Source organism: Lepidothrix coronata, unplaced genomic scaffold (genome assembly GCF_001604755.1).
Source record: "Lepidothrix coronata isolate B3197 unplaced genomic scaffold, Lepidothrix_coronata-1.0 Scaffold294, whole genome shotgun sequence".
Taxonomy (NCBI): domain Eukaryota; kingdom Metazoa; phylum Chordata; class Aves; order Passeriformes; family Pipridae; genus Lepidothrix; species Lepidothrix coronata.
In genome coordinates this window covers 409,848-433,550 of record NW_016690474.1, presented here as the reverse complement: position 1 = coordinate 433,550, position 23,703 = coordinate 409,848, and the positions used below count along the sequence as shown (strand labels likewise).

The 23,703-nt window shown below is 41.6% G+C and overlaps 1 long non-coding RNA gene across 1 annotated transcript; it reads left to right on the top strand.

The window, feature by feature from the left end:
* The first annotated feature begins 844 nt into the window (after window positions 1-844).
* Window positions 845-13,396, top strand: LOC108508400. The gene is made up of 3 exons (XR_001878389.1): window positions 845-1,224; window positions 11,318-11,492; window positions 13,083-13,396. It is a non-coding gene; the product is annotated as an uncharacterized LOC108508400 (long non-coding RNA).
* Window positions 13,397-23,703: the final 10,307 nt, after the last annotated feature.

The following is a 23,703-nucleotide window of genomic DNA, read 5'->3' as shown; positions in this document are numbered from 1 at the left end:
AGTCCTGGTGCCAGGAAACCTCAGTTATTAAACAAAAATTTATTTTATTCCTCTAGACTATCAGAAAGGACTCCAAAGGCAAAATGTGTTCTATGAAGATTATTATCTGAAAATCCTCTATCTAGACTTGGGTGTTTTCTATTTATTATGTCTGTTGATATGCTACTTCATCTCCCAAGTAAATCCCATATACCTTCCTCTTCTGTCTTCCCTGTCAGTACCCCAGCTGCTACTTGGTGTGAGTGGGAGCAGGTACACTGCAACAAATTAGACACCACTGCATCCCAAAATAATTGCTTTTAACCAAGGGCTATTCTGATTACTCATCTTCCATTCTCAGCCATCTGAAATAAAGATTGCTTTAGTTTACCTGTAAGGTATTTATTACAGTTTCAGCCTTTGTGTTCAGTACTAACCAAGGATGGAGTTGGAATTTGTTTGGATGGTATTGTTACATCCACAGATGTTTTCTCAGAGCTTAAAAATGTCACAGTGTTGGGCCTCACTGGTGCTTATGAGTTTCCCACTGTCTGGATTTACCAAAATTGAGTTTATGAGAGATTTTAGCTGCATTCAAGATGGAAAATAAGTGTATTGGAGCAGTTGATCCAGCACCCACCTGCTCAGAGCCAGAGATATGAATCCAAACTCCTCAGTCTCCTTCTCCTGAAATTTGAGAAAGACTGCAGTTACTTCATGCTCACTTTGATGAAATAAGAAACTGAAGAATCTGTTGGCATGAGTGGATGTTTCACAAATTAAGAGCAGCTTTTCATATGATGCAAGATTTCTGTAAGCTTTCCATTATTCTGATTTATTAGTCCTCAAGACTGTGTGGAAAGTGAACAGAAAGCATACTTGAAAAAGAAATTAAATTACAAGAGCTTTCACTATTCCCACTATTGGACTGCTGCATTTGCGACTCATAAGGCATGATTCTGCTGTACTGTTGTAATAGACTCCAGGTCTTGGATGGATGCATTTCGGAAAAGATTAACCCTGTCTTTTGATTTTGATAAAATCCTGGATTTTTTTTTTCTTTTTCTGGCTTCTACCTGTCCTCAAAGGCATAGATTCAGGCAAAACTATATCCAAGAAAGAAAAACATGGGAGAAATGAAGAGGAGTGTCTGACTGATTTGGCAAGAAGGCATTTAGCTGGGACATGTCCTTGCTGAGTTCATCCAGATGAGAACTGACATGGATCGGTACTAAACACTGAAAGGTGAGCATCAGTGTAAACACTGTTCCCTGTACTCTCTGGAATGTCTGCCTACAGCTCATTTTGTGTCAGACACTGTAGCTGCTTCAGCTACATTTTGTGAGTTTAATAGAGATTTCTATAATGTTAGAGCTCAGGAAAAAACCTAAATGGCTTTGACCATGCATTTGGAACCAAAAACCTAATTTCTTCCTGGTATGGCTGTTACGGGAGGAAGGTGACTCAGGACACAGACTTGTATGATACAGCAAGGAGAACCAATCAGGGAAATGTTATTAGTATTCTATGCTCTCTGAAAACAAAATTCCTTTTTAAATCCAAGTCACTGTGACATTAGTGCCTTGCCTTCCCTTGCCTTCCCTTCCTTTCCCTTCCCTGATATTTGATGGCAGGGCATTGAATTTTTTACCTTTCTAAACTGTTATGTTTTTGTGGTATAGTATAGTTTTATAATATAGTCATGAAAATAAGATTAAATACTTTATGGAGAATTTTTTTGTCTTACAAACAAAATGAAAACCAAACTAAAATCTAGAGATGATCTGAAATGGGATTACTGTTCTCTATGTAGAAGAGTGACAATGGGGATCACAGGCAATAAATTTTAAAACAAAAATGCTATGGGTATATTGGGGTAGATTTATCATCATAAATCATTGGCATAAATAGAGGTATGTAGATTATCATCACTTAAATATCTTATGTAACTGATATTTTTCTCCATTTCTTTATATTTTTACTAGAGTTTTAACAGCACAAAAAATCAGAGAAGCAATAATACAAAAGAATCGGTATAGCCAGTCACTTACTACCCAGTGCTTTATTTTCTCCATAATTTTTTCAGAGTGTTTTGGGGAGTAATTTCAAACAGTCAAGTCAGAGTCCACCGAGAATTGATTTTTGTGACCTCACATATTGTAACAGAAAATTATAACAGGAAATAAACCATTAAGTGATAAACAAGGAAACATGGATACAATTACTTTCAGAACATAATTTTATCCACTCTAGTTTTGAAAATGAAGAGATAGTACTGACTGGAACACCTCAATTCTGAATGCAAAGTGTACAATCTATTATATTAAACAAAGTCAAAAGCAATGTGAAAGATCTTGAATCTATTCAAGGCATGCACCTCATTACAGACTTAGCAAATTAAAACACAAATAGGATTAGAAAAGAATAATGTAACAATCTCCCACTATGGTCCCTGGAGCATTAAGTCATAAATTGGGTTTGCATTAAATTGTGCCTGCAGTATTGAATTCAGGGAAAGAGCTATGGGCTGAAGATAAAGCTTACTAGGCTAGCCAACTTTGGTACGGCTGTGTGTTTTCATAAGCACACAAAGAATGTGATGGAATCTAAAAAGGCATATTCATAAACATGTATTTCATATCTTAATTAGGAAATACAGATATGGTGTGGCAACCCCTGGCTATATTATACCAAAACCAAAAGATGCAGGCATTTGAAATTGTCGCTTCACCTGAAGATGCTGTTTAAATAGGAAAGTTAAGCACTTTTCGTCAGAACACCTACTGGGTTAAGCTACTCAGGTTTTCAGGTTTAAAAAGCCTCTAGCATGTTACAAGCTTCTGTTAAATGGAGAAAACAAGCTTACCCAGAAGAACTGAGAGGAGCTAAGTTTTCATATTACAAACGTATTCTGTTGTTATGGGAACTGAAATGGTGAGCGACGTGAAAGGATCCTGAGCTAACAAAGACCAGCTCAATGATGTTATGGCAGTAGCTATACAAACTGCAAACACATCTGCAAGAAATAAATAGGGATTCTTTTCTTAAGGAGATAGAGATTCGTGAAAAGTATTGTCTCTAAAGAGAGACAAGTTCAACCTTCGTGTGACCCTAGACAAACTACTGAGCAATACTAGAAAATAATTTTGCTAATTTTCCCTTAATAAAGGCTTTATCCTTCAAAGGCGTATTATTACTGTCCTCATTCTCCTAATTGTCATTTCAGGGATCACTAATAGCAGCTGCTCTGGTTAAGGTGCTTGTCGTTTCATGTTGAAAAGGAGCCTTGGTATGAAATTATACATGCTTTTTGCATCTTCTTTTTAGGGATTCTCATGGCTCCATTTGTCTCTAGCAGACTTTCACAATTTGGCAGATAGAAAGCCTTTCAAACTAGGGAGCTGTCTTTTCTTTGTCAATGCAACTTCTCTCAACTTTCATTGTTATTGTCTTTTAGCGTCTGCCAATTCCCTCCCCCAGTTTGCTCTACAAGCAGCTTGCTAAAATAATAACACAACCCATTAGTATTTTAAGTCTAGTCTCACAGCGAATGACAAAGGAGCACACGCTATCCTGGGAACACTTGGATTTTGATCAAGTGGCTGCGAGAGAAGTGAACTTTGTGCAGCAACTGGGAGATGCTGACACCAGGAACTGGTGCAAACTTGTGGGACTGCAAAACCTGTATCTAATCACTGGGATCCAGGGACATCCACACATCCACATCTGAATTTGTATCAGGGCACCATCTGAATGGCATGTTGGGCTAAGAACAGGCCATTCTTGGTCTCTTCCCTGCAAGGGTTTCCAGGGTTCGGGGGTGCTGCAGACTACCCTGGGGAGTGCCAGCTCCACAGCTTGGACATGCCAGCAGCACCTCCCATAAGACAAGAATTGCAGGGAGGCAGGGAGCAAAAAGGACTAGCCAGGCTTCCTAGGCACAGGATGCAAGGACACTCAAGGTCAGACCATGTAAGGTCTGGCCCTGTCCAACACAGGGGTGCTCTGGCTCTCAGCAGCAATGACACTCAGTTCTGGGGAAGAGGGTGCTGAAAGATAGAGTATCTCAGGTCTATAGCAGTATATCTAAACTGAGGCTACTGGGATTTCTCCCCTGACCCCAGATCCCAGGGCACACACAAAGCTTGCCAGTGGGCATGTACCTGAAACTTGTGTGCGTAGTGCTACACAATGCGTGCTCCAGCTAGGCTGCAGTCAGCATCAGGATTTTGGGGATCACATCGCACAATTTACTGGCCCCTCATTTTAGATCCAGTGAAGTTTCACCATGAGTTGGGGCCAGGAGGGGTCTTCTCTTCCTCTTCAGTTTGCCAGTGGAGAATTTGTTGGCTAAACAAAGCTTTCTCTTCCTCCTGGCTGACAGCTCCCTTCTGGAGTAACCTTTTAACATTTTTTGCGATTTTCTTAAAGAGCAAACATTAGACACATTAAGAACAGCAACAACAAAATCATTAAGCACTATAACATTCTCTGAGGAGCCAGACGTATCCTTTAATCAGGTTATGGAAAATTCATTCCTCTTCTAGACATTTATCTTCTTTGTTTATGCACATACCAAGTGACCCACTTCTGAGCATCAAAAATAACAGCAAAGAAACAACCAAAGATTCTTCATTATTAATGGATTTATGTACTATTTATTTTGCTTTATTGGGAACCAAATAATCAAGTGCATTCATTCCAATTAAACACAGCACACACTAATTGTCTATCATTTCTATCAGTGAAGCCAGTTCTCTTACTTCAAAGTCACTACTTTACCTCAGTGGGAAAAGGATTGGTATTATACTTCCTTCTATAATGATTGATTGTTTGCATTAAGATGGAGAAGGATAGACTGAAATTAGGGGTATACTGTGTCTTCCTCCCTGTGTTAGCTTACACCTCACCCATACAGACGCAGAGGCTATAAACCCAACATTATCATTTCAGGAACTAATACCGTACACTACATCAGGTCAAATTCATCCCCAAATTTGCATGATTTATAACAAGTATAATGTATCTATTATCATGTAATGAGTGGTGCACAGATCTCTAATGAAAATTCTATGTCTAAAAATAATAAACATGATGCATAGATTTATAATAAAAATGACTTATTAAAAGAAATAAGGCCTTGATCTCAATGTTGACCTAAAATCACTGAATTGGACAGGTAGACTTGATCGAAATTAGTGACCAAAGAACTTCCTGTTACACAAGTCATGTGCTGATTGATTCATATTTTGGCATCTTAATCAAAACTCCCAAAAAATCACGATGAGATGAAACAGTCTCATCATTTTACTGAGGTTTTTAATCCAATATTTTTTGTCATTCTTGACAAAACTATTAAAAATAAAGCTTACTTGATGAAAGAAGCACAAGAAGATAAAAATGGCAGTACACATCAAAAAAAGTGATGTTGAAAATTAGTTATACCAGGCAAAGCTGTTAATTAGCAAAGGCAAGGATACTTCTCATTTTAAAGAGACTATATTTTGTTTTAACTGGCAATTAGCTGCTCAAAATTGACATGGATTAGGAAGCCATATGGAAATAACAGAGCAGTGAATGTAAGTATTTAAATGTATGTAAAAACCCCCAACAATTTAACCTGCTTCTTCAGCCCAAAAAAATAGATTTCTTTTAGATTCCATGTTAATTTTTATTTTCTCTGTTAAAACATAGTTTATAAAGAGATTTAACTCCAAAGTTGCTTTATCAGCACAAAGGAGGCTAGATGTGAAATATTGTTCAAAAGCTGCTAAGATGGTACCTTACAATACTTAGAGAAGTTGGAAGAAAAGGTTAGAGAAGACTGTCAGGGTGAGAAAGGTAACAGAACCAGGCTCTCAAAAATAGAGAAACATAAATAGTGAACACTAGGAAACATAAAAAATATCATCTTTATCACTGTGCATGATGTAACTGCTGAATACCTGTAAGTAGGTTTTAATGCCACGTCAGTGACATTATCACTGCTTTTGATTCTCTTTTATGTTTTCTTACACATCCCCACAATCATGTCCATTTCTAAAAACTTTCCACAGAAGATGGCAAGGTATTTTCCCATGGGGACTGGATTGGCTGGAACCAAATCAGCCTCTTCCCTGAAGTAGAAATTCGTTATTTCAGGATCTAAAGATGTTTTGAGTGGGCACATTTTCTATTTTCATTCCCTGAGTTATTATGGGATATGAATGTCAATAATAGATAAGCACATCACAAACAGACTCAGCAAGTTCTGTCTTTTCTGCCCCTGGAGAGTCACCGCTCAAGCAATATCTCAGCGCTGGGGTGACAGTTCTCCCCGGAGGGGGACAAGAGACAAATCCCTTCCACTCCACAAGCCCCCTGGCCTGCACCATCTGATGAATTTATAGTCTCCAATACAGTTAGGTGTGTATAATTCAATGTATTGCTGAGGACCAGTTACTGTACTTTATAGCTGACATTACAGGGGATATTTTTTTCCCCAAAATAAAACAACATTTGTTTCCTGAAAGGGAAATGTGCTGTCTGTAGCTATCAGCAGCCAACAGTTGCTGCTGGCTGGAGCTAAAGGAGAAAAGAAGAGGTGGATTTTATTTTACTGATATTGGGAAGAATAATTTATCATTCACAGTATGTTTTCAGGATCAGAGGGCCAATTTGAAAGTCACTATAAGATGACTGCTTTATTGTACGATATTTAACAGTTGCACTAAAAATAAGAATCTGGAGTCTTACACTGTACACAGCTCTGTGTCTAGGGATACAAGGAGCTGGTGTGTGGTGGGAGGTGCCTATTATTTTGAGGGCCTATAGCTATTTGCCATCAAGATCTGATTCTGTAATTCCCAAGCACTTTACAGAAATTCATCAGTTCACTCACACAGTATGTCTGTGAGGTAGAAAAGTAAATAGATTTGGGGGGGATTTGGGCTTTCTTTTGCTTTTGGTTCCATTTTAGAGATTGGGAAAGCACTGATGAGTGCTTACGTGGCTTGCTTCTTGGAAGTTAGAGCTACTTTGAGGAATTAAAGGTGAAAATCACATTCAGAAGAGTATTTGGTGTCAATCCAGAACTGCACGTTCATAGAAGAACAACAAACCAACACCAGTGTTTTCTGCCCCAAGAGGACTCCACTGGACTTTTCTGGGACCAGAGGAGGATTAACTCTTTCCTGAGGGATTACAGATAAGCTTCTCCTGACCTACAAATTCCTTGCTTAGAATATCTATTTTTAACTTGTTCACAGGATACTGGGTTTGAGATTTTTTGGGATAAAATTTTCTTTTGACAGCATATATTTTAAGCATATAGTGGACCAGTGGACCTGCATGTCAGGTCAGATATTAGCTCTTGCAGAGAAAACCACATACACTACTGACCCATCATACAGAGTCTTCCTATTTATTTCTTTATTTCTTTGCCGTTGCTTTTAAGCTAAAGTAAAGGATACCTGGGGTGTAGGAACACTTCTGTGGAGAAAGAGCAATTCTTTTCTACCTCCAGGAGTCAGGATATAAGAAATTCTTCTCTTCCGTGGTTTACATTTTTGCTAGGAAATAAATTCTACAGAATAGATCAAGGAAAACCTGTCAATAAGCAGGTAGAAACATCCAAAGGCTGCCCTGGTAGAAAGCTGTGATAATACTACAGCTTTAAGAACAACATTTAAAAGGCTGGTGAATGATCAGTGAATGGGTACAATGGCTTGGAAGGACACAGAGACTTCATGCAGGCTTTGCATGAAGAAAAAATGTGTACTATTTGCATTTTGCAGCAATATAGTGCACTTATTTGGCCTTTCTACCACGCTGAGCCTATACCAGAGGTGTATGTGCCTCCAGGTCACAGACCTGCAGTCCTTTGTCAGGTGTGAGGCAAGTGATGAACAGCTCTTGGGAGGACTCAGACATGGGTTTTGAGTCAGAGTCAGAATATTTGGAGCACGACGTGCCCAAATCACATGAGGAACAGGGTCTGCCACCTCCAGAGCAATGCATGACATAGTGGGGCCATGAACGACATTTACTGGGTCACTGTACAAAGCTTATCTCCAAGTATCCCAAGTAGATCCACATGTCTATATGTGAAGAAGGCAACTTGATTTAGGAAACAGCCTGCTTGTCAGAGAAAGCCTCAGAGCTTGGGCAGTCCATCAACCTCCCCGTGAGCTCCTGTATCTCTTGCTGCTCACAGTTCACTTCTCCCAGGCGTTAGATGTAATGAAGATGGGATGGTCTACAACTTTATGACAGTCCCATTTATTTATAGTATTTTCACATAAATCCAAGCAATGAGCAGCAATTGCTTCCTCTGCAGCTTGATAAATGTCAGTATTAATTAAAATTGTTCAGAGTAGGGTCGGGTTTTTCTCCTCTCTCTGCACCAGGCTGGCAGGGAGGAGAAGCCTGACGGGCAGACACAGCTGCTGAGCTGTTGACTGGAAATGTCGTCACTGGAATGAGGCAAAGGAGAAGTAGCTGGTCACCAGCAAAGTGGATTGGAAATAGTGAAAGCATTTTGTCACCTGCACCATGCTGCCACTCGGCACAATGTGGGGGAGTATGTCTGGATACAGGTCTTGAACTTAATCCTTTGCTCTCCTGGCTGGGAAGTCTGCAAAGGCAGCTGTTCAGCCCATATGGAGGGGATAGTGCTCCCTCACCACTGCTATCTAATGATGCTTTCCTGACTGACACTCACAGAGAGCCCTTGATTCAAGAGAGAAGGTCAACACAAAACAACGCTTTTTAGGATGCAGGGGGAAAAAGCAGGGGAAAAAAAGCAGGGGATGCCCCCCTCACTAAACTGCTCTGTGCCATCGTGTATTTATATGCACTCCTGACACAGACCCCATCAAGATGTTCATAAACAAAACATCTCCTGTCAGCCTTGGGGACACTGAAGCAGCAACCATAATTGTGCTTCAGTGGTTGTGGATGTGCCTGTTTCCAACTGTGGTATGTCTGAATGCAGCCAGGGCACCACTCTGGTGGTTGCAGTGCCTGCATCCTTATTTCTGTTACCACTATGAGCTCAGAGAAGACTATCACAGTCTGCTACAGCTAATTTTCATACAGGATTATGAAATAATTTTTCTTTTTTCTTGCCAAACTTTACTAACAACAGAGGAAAAGAATTTCAAATAAACCCACAAGAACTAAGTGTACTCGTTCTCCTGATTTGGACAGAAATGTACACTGCACCGACACTCGGGCATATCTCAACAATCTCCCCAGAGTGTTTTCCTTTGAGGAGGAGAAAACAGCTTGGCTGGCAGAGCAGGATCAGTCCTTCTTTTGCAAAGTGTTGTCAGGAAAAAAGGTGAATGGTTTTACATCCATTTTTCCTAAGTTCTGCATTGTTCTCTGATAAACTGAAGCAGAGAAAGGAGAATAAAGCAGGCAGTAACTTCTCCAGATCAAACAATAGATCACAACAAATAAAGAACTGAAAAGGTTTTGGAAGGTCAAAATAAGGTTTTCATAGTGCTGTGTTTTTTATTAGACACACATGGAGAATTAGGTTTGATTTGCAGAAGCACTTAGTGACAAAAGGAAATATATTTCCCTTTGCCATCTGTAAAAATCTCATCTACAAACACAGATGTGGAAATCTAACAATGTGAACATCACTATTGTAAATGATGACTCAGTTTCACTAATGTATTGAGCTTTTTTCTGTTTCCTTTTCAGACTTGCAGTACCACAGGTTAGTTCTTCTAAATACCTTCTTATGCAGCTACACCTCCATTTTGGTATAAGCCCTAGTTCCGTTACTCTTGCTTAAATTTACAGTAATTTTTGATGGCTGCATTTGTTTGTATTGAGCACTATATTTGTTTTCATTGCTGGTCTGTACAAAGTATATTTTATCTAGCAATACATTGACTTCTAAAATCCTCATTTCTAAGAAGATAACTGTCACCCCAAGTGCAATAGTAAAAGAAACCTTTAAGTAGAAATGCCTTTTACCAGCATAAAAAATAATAATCAAGACTTTTTCACCTGTCCTTCTGCTCTAATCTTACAATGGGTTGGGATTCCTCTCTGTACGCTCAAAAGAAACCTAGTTTCTGTAAATTTCCTTTTAATAAAAATGTGTTACCTATGATAAATATATATTGCCTAGGTCAAATGAATCTGATTGTGAAAACATATTGAGAAAAAGTATTGGTAAGATTTAATTTTATCTCTTAAAAAAACCAAAACAAACACCCACCAAAATCTGTAGCTATTGAATGCTAGTTTGAATTAGATTCTATTTGTTTTAATGAAAGTGTGGTGGTCTGAGTGTACATATATTTGTCTTAGTGGCAGTGCACTGGATCCAATAAAACTATATTGGTTTCACTGCTTATGTCTCCTTTCCAGAGAAAATAGATTGAAAGGAAAAATGAAACAGGCGTGAATCAGCCAGTCCTGAGGTTTCTGCTCAACTCTGGCATCCAAATAAACTGGTAAAAAAACCCAACTGTATTACTAAATATTGCTTTTAAATTGAAATATGTTTTAATGACAAGGCTGCACATAAGGGATTTAACTGTCTCTGTAAAGCAGAGCAGTTTTCAAGACCGGACCTGGCTGTGGTGGGTCAATGAATCTGCTTGCTGCTGCAGAAGCAGAAATCTAAACTGGTTTTGGCTCCCCATTCTGCTGGTGTAAGCCAGATCTGCCTGCAGTGAAGGCACTCAGCTGATCACCATGTATCTGCGGCAACGGGATCGAGTGTCAGCAGCCTCAGCACAAGGGTATCTTTATCCAAAAGTGCACGCGCACACAGCACGGATGTAAATCATGTCTGCGTTGGGTGCTGGCTGCCAGGGGCTGGCATGCCCACAGAGGCCCAGATGCCGCCAGGGTTTTAAACACGCTTCCCCAGGATCAGTCATTTCTGTCATCTGGATGGAACACTACACTCACCTACTTTTGCACAAGACCTCACAAGTGTCTGTGTTTTCTACTCAGCGATGTTACCTGTACATGTTCCTGCAGGTAGGAAAGCAGCCAATGAGGGGCTAGTCTGGAGTGCATTCGGGGCAGCTTTTCAGGGTGGTTTGCCATAGCTTCTGCTAAATGGGAGTAAGGCTGTGCTCAGCACAATCTTAAGTGTGGTTTAACCAATTGTTTTATGTTTGCAAACTACACTGTCCACAATTTTCAATGAGATCTGAAATGAGTAGTGCTGTGTAGCTGGTCAATGCCTGTGTTGAACATGGAAACTGAGATCATCACGCTCCTGCACGCCTTCATTTGCCCATTGTGTCAATGTCACCAAGCACCCTTTCTAACTTCTCTAAATTGAATTTAAAAAGGAGAAGGCATTCCTGTCATTTTCCAGGCTTCCCCAGTGTCACCTTTACAGCCAGTGCAACCGGCCGTGAGAGCTCCACATGATGACTCTGAGGCTAGAAAGGACACTTCACTCTCAGCACAGCAAGCACCATATGGATATTTGCAAAGGGATGAAATGGATGCTGTTGACTGGCCTCGCTTTTCACATACCTTAAATTGCTGTAAGCTGACAGCTCAACCTGAGTAATGTTTTGGTTGATGCTGTCCTTCCTTTCAGGAGACTGGAATCAGGTTGTGTGAATCTAAGTCTGCATGTTATTCCTTCTTGAGAAAACATGATCTGCATTGACTCATTTACAGTTTGTGCTGAAGTAGCTGCCCCTGGGACTATGGGACCCAGTCCAAGTGAGAAGAATTTGGCTGCAGCAGTAGCTTAGCTGTGGGAGAGGATATGGCTGCAGGATTCTCCAGCCCTGGCTCCTCAGAAAACTGAATAAAGAAATAATTCAAAGAAAAGCAAAACATCTGTTAGTGCAGTAATATACAGGTGAAAATCCAGCTGAGGAGTAGGTTTGAGAGTACTACACTGAGCACCACTGACAAAATCCCCATGACCTTGTGAAAGTTATATGCACTGCAATTGGTTCATTTACCCCAGAAACAAGCTAACTCCTGAGCCCAAGGTGGCCAAACCAAATTTGTGATAGCTGTGAGGGTTCCACTGCCATGCACATGATGATGGTGAAGGTGGGAGACCTCATGAAGCATCTGGATAACAGATTTGACAGTGCTAGAGAAGACTGGTGAGTGCTGGTAAATAAGCAGGCTGCAGATTTTATGGTGACATTCTCTGAGATGCTCCCTACACAGGGACATGCAGAAATGCAGATAGCTGAGAGGAGCTGACAAAGGAGTTTGGGATTTTTAAGAATTTGGGAAGTTCTTGCAGCAGCCTACGTAGGAAAGATGGGCTGTGCCATAATAGAACCAAATAGAACCAAGTAGTAAGAAGTTATAGTGTAAAGAGTTACAGAAGAATTTTGAACTGTCATAAATCTGGGTGCAGAGGAGTACACACTCTGAGGTGACACCACCTCCAGGGGTGAAAACATAAATTCTGTATCAGAAAGGGATTGGATAAATTAAGGGAGGACAAATCCCACCAGGGTCATTAAATTCTATGGTCGAGTTCCTCCCAGCTGCTGGGAGCTGGAGGTGTAAGCGGGGGATTTATCGGATCACGTGGCGAACATGAGACTTCACAGTCTCTTTCTTGATGCATGATCCCTGCATCGGACAGAGTGATGGAGGTGATGAAGGAGAGATCTTTGTACTGCTTGCTCATCTCAAAATCGTCTACCTGGGCCTCATGTCCCCACAGTCCATCTCTATCCCATCTTTCCTGCCACCCTGCCTCCCCCATGGCCACGTGCAGTGCCAGCCCCACATCTCAGCCTCCTCTAGCCAATCCTCTGCCTCTTGATGAGTCAACACTGACAGCTTTTCTGCCAACTTGAGGATGTTGCAGCAACCTGAGCAGCTTATGCAAGGATCTTCTGCTCCTCCTTTTATCCCCTGGTCAGACATGTGGGAGACGCCTTGTTTGAGTCCTAAATATGTTTCATTTAAGCCATGATGATGGTGTATTAAAGTGCTATAATCTTTGCTAGGTCTCTCTTTACATTGCTGTAATTACCATAATAAGCTGTGTTAAGTGACTCTTTTATAAGTAACAACAACATAAAAATATCTCAGCATGTTTTCTTTTAATGAGCTACAACTTCTGTGTAATCTTCTCTACACTTCTTCAGTGTCTCTGTTTGTGATGGATGTGGCATCGCTTTCATCTCCTGATCATAGTGTTGCCTCACCTCTGAACTAGCAATCTGGCCCTGGGACTCTCAGCCAGGCTTCATCTAGGCTGCCCCAATCTGATAAATGCAGTGATGGTGATGCTGAGTGATGACAGTATGAGACACAAGAGCATTGCCCCTGCTCAGCCCCTCTACCAGCAGCAAAGTTTCTGGAAAACCTCGTGAAGCAAGCAAGGCAACTTTGTTTGCAGGTATCATGACCAGCTGAGCCAAGGGAGGGGACGTTCATGGCCATGGCAGTGGGCCCCGTCAGCATGTGGGTCACACTGCCTGGATGCTGCAGATGGTGCGGGGAATGCATTACCATCACCTTCATCTTATGTCCATTTAAGGACACTGCAGGGAAAGTGATGACAAAAGGAATTGATGCTCAAATATTAAGGCAGAAGTTCATTGCCAGGGCCGATAACTGATACAAGTGACTACAGGTTAGCTGTGAAGCAGAAAGGGTTTTGACTATGTGGCACAGGGATTTGAGGGACAGCTGCAAAAGCTTTCTCCATCATTGCCGCTGGCAGAAAGCGCTAACGTGGTCGGGCAGTGTCTCCGCTCCAGCCATCCGTTCACACCACTGCTGCCCATCTCCATCAGACAGGTCTCAAGGAGCCCCTCTGCCCCTCAGCCCTCACCCCCTGAATGCTGCTGCAGGAGATCCAGCACAGGGGCATGGAGCACGGTCCAAAAAGCCTCAGCCAATTACGCTGCCATAATATCACATCAGCTAACTCACAGTTTGACTGCTTACAGCAGATGGACGAACACTTGTCGGTTTTCTGGTGCTGAGTGAGAGGCAGATTTATTTCCAGAACTTGCGACTCTCATTTCTCCCAGCTGAAGCTGCAAGGCAGAGTGTGCATCTGTGACACTTCTTTTTTCAGGTGCAGCTATGTTGCAGTGAGGTCTGTCACCAAAAGCGACAGGATTTTTGGCGTGTTTGTACGGGTAATGCAGGAAGGAGACTAAAGGCATGTCTGTTTTCCATAGCACTGTAAGCTGCTTGAATTCATTCAAGCATGAACTGAATTTCCGAATCTCAGCCATACCGTGTGTGCACTGACAGCTGGTTGACCATCAAAGGACTGCAAGACCCTGTAAAGGAGGGTGAAAAACACTGGGTATCTGCATTGGGGCGACAATAATATGCACTCTAAAAATAAAGGAAACATGAATTGCCGACTTGAATCTGGCCAAGGGTCCACTCAGCCCTGTCTCCAGTCCTGGCTGGCTGCAACACTGATTGTTTCGGGGGAATGTAAGGAAACCCCTCAGGAGACAGCTACGTTGGTCTACTGAGTAGAGCTGACTTAAAACATAAAAATAATGCATGGGCTACAGAAGTAACTGCATTTTGCTACAAAAACAGCATTGTACACTTCCTGTCAACTTTTCTTCAGCAAGATATCAGTGCCACACAACTGCTCGCAGACAGGATCTAACAGGGACTGAAGTACATTGGGAGGTGTGAGATTTACTGAAATCTGTAAAGTAGCAGCTGCAAGAACCTCACTTACGAACAACTCACCAAGGCCTTTTATTTTTCAAAATATCCTTGTTGTAGGAAATTTGAAAAATATGTCCAATGTGCAAATGTCCATGAAAGACACTAATATTGATGCCAAGGGCTATCTCCTTTTTAAAAATGCACTATAAGGCTTTATACTTTACCAAAGGTTTTTTTAGGGGCTGAATAACATTTCTTGGGAACTGGTCCTGAGCTCAGCTGCTGAGTTCTAGACACTTCGTCTTTAAAGCTGTCTATGAAGGGCTATTAGTACCTTCTGACCAGAAAACATTATTGGTAGAAAGAGAAGAGGAAAATACACATTAAAAAGATACCACATTTCTGAAGAGTTCTCTCTGTTCATTTTTTATTGGATCTAGCTAGAATAACAAAAATAATTTCATTTGGAGGAGGTCAAATATTTTGAGATGCCAGTTTGTTTCTTATTTCTCCACTGAAAAAGAAAACACAAGTTAAACACAAGGGAACCAAAAAAAATCAGCTGCTGTGCTTATAGCAAGAAAATCTGTTTATGCATGATTTGAAATCAGAGCAGAGTTTCACTCCATTCTGTCTTGTGTTGTTGTGTTTCATATTTCATGCTTTGGTTAACACTTATTTAGTCTATTCCTAGAGGCTATGACAGGTTGTGCTGAAAGTTTTTAGACTTGCTGAGCATACACTCTCCACAAAGCATGTCAAAATGAGAGGAACAAAGAATTCATTCATTTTTATGCAAAACAAAAAAATAAATGCTTTTAATACTTTAAAGACCCAGCCTTTTCTCCTGATATTGTAACATCGAACATGTAAGTCATCAGCACATAAGCTGTCAATGGCTTGAAGAAAACAAAACAATTGTGTAGGGGATTTCCTTTCTATAATTCAAAGAAATATAAGTGCAAGACTTGGTTCTCCTGAATTCAGGTGAAATAAAAATTTAAGTGTATTAATTTATCTCCCCAAATACCCTTTTCCAGCCAATTCTAATTTTAACCAGTTTCAGTGGCTTTATAAAGGCTTTTCCTTCTCCCTAGTCACATGTCTGTGGGGAAGGAAGATATGACCAACATGTAAGGGTCAGTCCTGTGCTTGTCAACTTGTGCTTTGGCTTCACCATATGTTGATCGAGTTCAATTATACTGAAAAGGTTTTAAGATCACAGTAACACCTTTGGGATGACCAGTGTATAGAGGATCCTTCAGGAAGACAAAGTGATGGGTAGAAGTAATAACGTTTGTCCAGGACTGTAAAATTCTGCCTGTATTTCCTCCTGTTTTCCCAAGCCAGGCACTCTGGCCTTTGCATTCTTAAATGCCAATCTCATGGATTCAAATGAGCATCTTGCTTTGTCGCATGGCCATCACAAAGAGTGATACATTTATTCTGGTGCAAAGTCCCCACTTCTCCCCAGATTAGTCCTGGAGTAGTCAGTGTGACTGGAGCATAAATGAATGAGGGTGGTGTTAGTGTTTCTAACCAGCTGAGACTCTGATCCCCTGCCTCAAGGGTATGACAGCTGGGCATCAGCTGGGATGACTTGGACCCTAATTGTGTCTCTTGTGCTGGTGGCTGCTAGGAGGAAGATAGAGAGATGTGCCAAGGGCTTCCCTGGGCTCTTGGCTTCCTCCTACTTGGGGATGTTTTGCCTCCCAAGCCTGGGAAGTGGCATCAGTTTTGAGTACACTTCAGTGTTACCCAGCTCCTTTATCAATCTGCCTCTAAAACACACAACAGAGAGGCCCTTTAAAAATCACGAGGAAGAGACTCTGCAGCAATTTGATTTCCAGGCTATTCGAGGGTGTGCACTGAGATACACTCACACACACACCTGCTACATCACCAGGCAGGCAGCACAGCACTACTTTTTCATTACTATCTCTGCCTCCCACCCCATTCCTGTGTTTGATGCTCCGGGAAAGGCAATTACCCCATTCACTTTCCTCGAAGCCTATCTACAGGCTCAGGAAACACTTCACCAGACAGGCAGTGTCTGACGTCTAATGACATCCTCGATCCTGCTTTATAGGCATAGCTGCAAACAAATTTATTTTTTTCACAAAAACCTTTGGACTCTTTGGATTTGTCTTCTTTGGATTTCAAGTGTAGCTCCTGCATTTATGTGGTCACCCCGTGTGTTGCAAGTGATTTTTTGTGGTTAAAAAATAAGACAAGGAGCAGGGTGAAGGCTGGCATTTCTTATACCAGTGAGCACTGCTGCTTGCTTGAGCTGACACTCATCCCTGGTCTCTCCTGCTTGCCTGTGCCATTGAGGAAATTCAATCTGCTGCCGTGTCATTGTTACAATAATCTTCGGCTCCTGGACACCAGTCTGAGTATGACAGTCTCACAAAACTGATGTCACATTCATCTCAGGCAGGCTGTGCTTCACTGGTACATCTTCATTCCCCATGGCTGTTGCGCTGACTTCCAGTCATCAGTCCCCTCTGTGGCAGCTCAAGGCTGGGTAGCATGAGGAAGAGGAGCTGGATATGACATTCCTTCCAGCTATGGCTTTTCCAGACCTACCTTTTTTTTTCTTTCTCTCCCAGAGCAAAAATCTTCACTTGTGTTGGTGGTTACAGCCCCCTTCTGTGATCTGACCTCAGCCATGTGCATAACGTGGGGTCTTCTTCAGGTTTGTCCCTACAGTTCATCCCCCTTCCCTGAAAAATTCCAATGTCTCTTCTTTTCCAACCCAGCTGGGTTTTTGAGAGCTTTCTGCTCTCAATTTCAGGCTCTTTGCAGTTTTGCTTCTTTCTATTTATTGATCTTGATTCTTCCACAAAAGCTAGCATTCCATAGTCCATTTTTTTTTAAAAAATGGCTCTCATGCATTTTTCAGTACTGTTTCCCATGCACAGCCTATAATTCCTGAATTATCCACAGGGCCTTGGTTTCTTTCTGTCCCTCCTCAGCTTTTGCCAAGAAGGTTTGTTCTATTAGGGGTTCAGAAAAGGGGCAGTTGGGATAAATGAAATTTATTTTAACATATAGGTTCATGCAGTGCTTTTTTTTTTTTCTCTGCCTTTTATATTCTGGATGCTTTGCTGGTTTAAGAACCTTTCTAAATAGCAGTTATACCTTCTTAGACATGCAAAGAATAATTCAGGACAATTCAACCCAGTACTGTAGCTCTTACTCCCAGATGAAGTCACCTTCAGTGAGTGTTGCCAAGGAGGAGAGATGCTCATTAAAAGCCTCTCAGCTGCCAGTCAGCCAGCCAGCAACAGCCGGACCCACTTTACATCGGGAAAAAATGGCTCACGGAGGAGTCTTGTTGCTGAGGACTCAGGGATCACTGCTGAGCCCCCATGGCCTGCTGGGTCTGGTGCATGGGCATGTGAATATTTCATTGCTTGTCCTTGGTGCAATGCAATTGAGGCTGTGCTGCCCCAGAGGCCGGCAGGACTGTGGCAGGTGGGGGTGCTCTGTCAGTGATACCATTGCAGCAGACAGGCTTGAGGGGGTGAGATGGGGCTTCTCCTGGGATTCTGCCCTGCCCTGCAGAAGTGCAGCCCTCTTGCATTAATTTGATGCTTTCCTCTCACCTAAGATCAGGTCTGAGAAGTGCAAAGGCCTGTGAAAATAAAGAGCAAAAGGGAAGAAAATTATTCCTCTGGATACCAGAGGCCACTGCCATGGAGTGGTAAGCACTGTTGTCAGTCTGACAGAGTGGGCCCTTCATTTGAGATTTTGGACAAAATTGGAGCAGATTCTTTGGCCGTGTGCAACCTTTAACTCTGCCTATCCACATCTGGATGCATTTGATCTTTCAAAAAGGTACTAGTCAACCCATGGGCCAGAGCCCACAGGCATGGGAAAATGGCTGTGAACCACTAGGATTTTAAACACAAACCAAAGCTGCATACATACACCTCACCCCTCATACATCCACTTGAGCAAACAATAACCAAACTTTCCAAGTTTTGTCTAATTTTTATTGGGTTTCACAGTAAAACAATTACAGAAATTAAATTAAAAATTACAGAAATGTTACCTGAGGTGGTCATTTCTGTATTTCACATAAATGCTTTCTAGTTAAAGCACATTGTGACTGAGACGTCCTGCTCTACAAATCCATCCTCTGCTAAAATTTGCATGAACATATTCACGGATTATATCTGATTATGTAAATTGAAGAAAGCAGTAGTGATACACAGCAGTGTGAATAGCAGCAAACATCCATTAAGAGCTAGTGTCCCATTAACATCTGGCTAGATGATGCCAATTTGTTTCTGACTTTGGGGTTTTTTTAATCATCTCTCAAATCCAGAGGCCAAGACAGGGATTGCATTAGTGGACTAGAGTTACTGGTGGCTTGAAAATGGATTCCGTTTGCCCAGGCTTCCCAGCTCTTTCCTCTTTGTTTTCTGCAGACGTTAGAGCGATGGAGCCTGGATTGCCTGAATGCCCATGAAAAGACCATTCGAAGTCTGCATGCTTGAATACTGCCATATAGCAGAAGTGCTGGGCTGAAATGACAAAGCTCTACCAGAGCCTCAAGCTTAAATTTAATGAGGGACAAAAACTCTTCATCCACCACTGCTGTGACCATTTCTCTTCAGTCTGTGTTTTGCAATTAGTACATTTAAAAGGGACACTGCTTAACACAGAAGGCGTTCAAGTTCATTGGGAAATTTTTCTAGAGCCCAGGCATACAAGCAAGTGAATGAGGTTTTAACTGTGCCTGGAGTAGCAGATGTCATTATTTCAAGTGAATGTAATAAAAAGATTTCATTTTAGCTCTGAACATAGGCAGCAGAGACTGCAGTACCACCATTTTTTTAAGGCTGAAGCTTTGAGGAAAACCCTTCTGGTTTTATCCAGCAGAACAAAATTTATGTTGTCAACCCAAAGCTCTTCCCCTGATCACAAAATTTCCGTTCCTCTTGATAGAGGGAAAAAACCCACAAACCATATGATACTACTCATTATGAACTCAGCTCTCTTTCGAACAGGCGGGTTGAAATACTTGTAGCAGACCCTTCACAGTCTAGTCTATCTGACCTGTTAGGAAAGAAGAAAGATAATAAATTGGACAAGTAAATTTGAATTACAAATAAATTAGAGGAAGCCACAATCAAGGTACTGACATTCAGTAAGTGGAAAAAAGAAAGCTTTTGTGTGGGTAAATTATCTACTGCAAATTATTTACTCAGCTCTGCTGTGAAGAGCTCTCAGGATGGGGCAGACAGCAGTAGGTACTTTGTTTGCTGGTTCAGGCTTCTGGTCCTCAGAATTAATCTTTGACCATAAAGAAACACTGCTGACTCTTCAAGTGTAATTTATTCAGTAAGATGATTCTTTCTTCTTTTTTTTTTTTTTCAGGAGGAATGTTGCAGAGATTCTTGATTTTCATTTGTCTTTGTTTGGAGATGTGAAATACATTTGCCATATTCACCATTTCATGCTAATTTCCCAATATATTCATATATTCATTTTGGATATAGGATTGTGAAGGACTCTACTGACTTTCAGACACTGCTATTAAAAATGGAGATAAACCTGCTGAAGACAATTTACCTCTATTTCTGTACAGCAGGTAATTTTAAAACTAACTGTATATGAGAGGAGCTGGTTCTTTGTATTTTTTTTTACTTCAAGTGCTTTTTAATATTTGTGAAGAGCAGTGGTCCTCTGTTCCCATGAGAACTTACATCTCATGAGGGTCTCATTTCATAAGCACAAATAAAATTTTCTCCAAAGGCATGGGTGCCTCTCGATCCAGCCAAGGCAGCATCAATCCTTCTGCTGCTTTCAAATCAAGTCCTTCAAACCAGGAGAAGAGAGTCGTGGTGTGGAGGGGTAAGGCATGGAATAACACAACCACGAAGGTGCTCCCTGGGACAGGCAGAGCAGAGTGATTTATACCTTTCACATCTTTATATTCCAACTTTATATACACTTCAGGTTTATACTGGGTTATTTTTAGGTCATTTCAGGAATACATATTTCTGCAAGAGCTATTTCTGTGAGCTCTGCCAAATTGGAAACTGTAGTAGCTATGCATCCCCCACAAAGATGTATACCGGGCAGCCACAGCCATTCTCTTCCTTGCTACTCCTCACAGTCGCCGGGGAGAAGACATATCAGTCTGTAGAAAAATAGAGTGCAAAATAAATGCCCCCAGAAGGCTCTGGAAGAGCGGGGCACCCAGCAGAGCTGCAGGCACACACCCTTGCTGGAAGCAGCACACATGCACCCATCACCCAGGCAGGCTCTGCCCATATAGACGCTGAGGGGGGCAACGCTGGGGTATGGCCCTTGCTGCCCCCTCAGAGCTTCTCTGCTCTGTGTTCTGATGTGATGGGCAAAGAGGATGGGAGTTATTCATCAGTCTGTGTGAGGCTGCCTGTCTGATAAGCAGGCCCTGCAACAACTGCTGTAACTCCAGATGTTGTGGCTTGCAGGGTTTGGAAATTCCTTGTGTTAGAAATGTTGGCCTGGGTTTGGAGTTCTGGAATTTAATCAGGGACCATCTTTCAGTCATCAAAAATGCATCATGAGCTGACCAGCAAATCTGAGTTTCTCTGGGTTTGGATGCACTTGCAAGGGTTTGATGCATATGGAAAACACAATGTGCCAGTGGATCCCAGGCCCTTCTGGGGCAGACATATGGCCCTAAATACAGAAGTGAATAGAGCCTCTTGCAGTTCATTTGCAGTTTTTCAGGGCTTGAACCATTCTGTACTTGGTGCAGTAGGGGACCGTGCTTTGAAATTTGGTCAAACCTACAAAGCACAATTGCTTCTCTCTCATAATCACTGGCAATGCTCTAGAACCAACAAAAAGCAACTAAATCTATTTCTATGACATGATCTTTTTCCAAGTTTGGGTGTCAAGATTTTCCTCTACGCCTCTTACTTATATTTAAGACATGATGCTGTCAGCATTATGGGGAGAATTTTTTACTGTAAGACTGACCTTTTCCTTTATCACAGAAGTATGGATCAGTTAAATTCTGCTGTACATAGGGAACCAATTTTCCATTAAAGAAGTCAACAGAGAAAAAGAGTTTAAACGCTAAATTAACCCCTCAACAAAAGCAGTGTTTTAGCCTAATGCCTCCTCGATGTCCAGAACAAATTTTGCTAAGGGAGCTTTATAAGGAATCTGTGGAAAGCAAACCTATTATCTGATAGATAAGTAATGGGCTTCATTGGTCATTTTTGTCTGTGGGAAGGGGCAAAGGATGGAAGAGCAATGTGAGTCTGTTGGAAGGCTGTCCATTGGAAACATTACCCAAACAGTGAAATTGCATCTGCATGCAGACTCGAAAAGGCACAGATCATCAGACACCAGTGCATGCCTGCATGCCTTTGAAAATGGAACACAAGCATTAGAGGAAGGGATACAAGGACAAAAAGAGTAGCACAGTTTTAAAATACAGAGGTAATTTAAGTGTGTGTTTGTACATGTGTGTGTGTGCATATGTGATAACCAAGTGGGAGAAAGAACTCAAATATGTCAAACAATTATATTGAGTTAAAGGCTTGTTTATAACAATATTGATTAACATTTTCCCAACTCCCTCCTTGAAACTGTGCAAGAAACTATATTAAAATGCAGTACACAGCAGTGTAAAATACATGGGGAAGCCAAGGAGGCATGCAGCAACGGGAGCTGCACCCTGGCTGTGATCTTGGGTGTCACATACCACCACCAGCTTCAAGGTGAAAAATGGTCAATAAAAATGGCATACCAGTGTCTTTGGCTGATGTTCCCTCCTCTCTTCATCTCACACTCACTTGGAAAGGAGTCCAAACCAATAGTTGGCTTCAATAACATTTCTTTGGGGAAAAAAAGTGAAGTAACTGGAATTTAAGGAGCTGGTGAACTGTGGCAGCAGAGGGTTTCTAGAAGATCTTTGCATCTTGCTGTCCATAACAGGGCTGTATTCCTCTTGTGACTCAGGGGCAGGAAATGGGAATCTGATCAGAAAATAAGTGAGTTTGTTCATCCTGCAGGAAGCCTGAAACTGAGATGAGCAAATACCATGTGCAAAATCCTAATGCAATGTGACATATCAGAACTGCATCATGCTCCAAACACAGCAGAAATTAGTTGTTCAACTGTTTGAATTAATTGAAAATAGGGAGTATTTCTGAGCCATTTTGTGGGTGCTGTCTATATTAGAAATGTTGCTGTTCCCCTCCAAAATACGTAACTATGTGTCATGGCTGGAAGGTAAATAGTGTGCACTCAGTGCTCAGGCATCCTCTCCATTGAGGGAAAGAGAAGTCCTGTGAAAACCTCCCACATGCTCTGGGAATGTAGAAGCAAGCACCGGGGGTCTCAATGGGAAAAATATTTTACATATTGGAGAGCACACAGAGCCCACCAAACACAGGTACACATACATTTCAAAATCCCCTATGTACTTGCCTCTGAGCAGATTGTGACATTTATAATAATCTGACAAAAACAACATACACTTTAGGCTAGAAGATGCCATTGATTGTACCCTGACAAAGTTTGCCATTGATACCAAACTGAGTGTAGAAGTGAACACTCCGTAAGGGAGAGCTACTTTGCAGGAAAATCTGGATAGGCTGGAAGACTGGTCTAACAACTACATTATGAAGTTCGGCAAGGACAAATGTAGGGTCTTGCACCTGGAAAAACATAATGTAGGACTGCAGCGCAGGCTGGGGCAGCTCTGTGGAAAGGGACCTGGGGATCCTGGTAGACAACAAGCTCAATACGAGCAAATAGTGTGCTTCTGCAGCACAGAAAACCGACAAGATGATGGGTTACATAAACAAGGGCATCACCAGCTGAGATAAAAATGTCATTATCCCACTGTACTTGGGATACTTGTGTCATGGATTAACCCCAGCCAGCAGCCAAGAACCATGCAGCCACACATTCCCTCTTCCACCAGCAGTATCAGAGAGAGAACTGTAAGCACAAAAGCTAGAAAACTAAACGGGTTGAGATAAAACCAGTTTAATAGGGAAAGTAAAAGTCATGCATGCAAGCAGAGCAAAGCAAGGAATTAGTTCACAGGCAGAGCTTCAGCCATCTCCAGGAGAGCAGAGCCCCATCATGCAT